Genomic DNA, 775 nt, shown 5'->3' on the forward strand with positions numbered 1-775 from the left:
AGTGGGGCGATCTCAGCTCACTGCAACCTCTACCTCCTGGGTCCAAGCGATTCTCCTGCCTCAGCCTCCCGAGTAGCTGGGATTACAGGTGCTTGCCACCACACCTGGCTAATTTTTGTATTTTTAGTAGAGACGGGGTTTTACCATGTTGGCCAGGCTGGTCTTGAACTCCTGACCTCAAGTAATCCACCTGCCTTGGCCTCCCAAAGTGCTGGGATTATAGGCGTGAGCCACCACACCTGCAGGTTGTTTCTTACAGAAGTTACTTATTTGGATTCTTTTCACACAATAGTGTTGGCTTTCTTCTGTTGGGAGGGAAACTATTCCTCTAAAAAATGTTCACATTTTTCCTATTACTTCATTCAGTAGTGAAATGTAATGATTTGACTCTGCCATGAGTCAGTGATATATCTGAGGGATCTTAGAAGTTAAAGGAAATTGACTGGGCGCAGTGGTTCACGCTTGTAATCCCAGCACTTCGGGAGCCCGAGGCAGGTGAATGTGAGGTGAGGAGTTCGAAACTGGCCTGGTTGACATGGTGAAACCCCATCTCTACTAAAAATACAAAAATTAGCTGGGCGTGGTGGTGCACGCTGGTAATCTAATCCCAGCTACTCGAGAGGCTGAGGCAGGAGAATTATTGAATCCAGGAGGTAGAGGCTGCAGTGAGCCAAGGTTGTGACATTGCACTCCAGCCTGGGCGATAAGAGCAAAACTCCGTCTTAAAAAAACACAAAACAAAAGAAAACTTAGAAGTTAGAAGAAATCACTACAT

This window comes from Colobus angolensis, unplaced genomic scaffold, assembly GCF_000951035.1.
Source record: "Colobus angolensis palliatus isolate OR3802 unplaced genomic scaffold, Cang.pa_1.0 Scaffold149, whole genome shotgun sequence".
In the NCBI taxonomy this organism is placed as follows: domain Eukaryota; kingdom Metazoa; phylum Chordata; class Mammalia; order Primates; family Cercopithecidae; genus Colobus; species Colobus angolensis.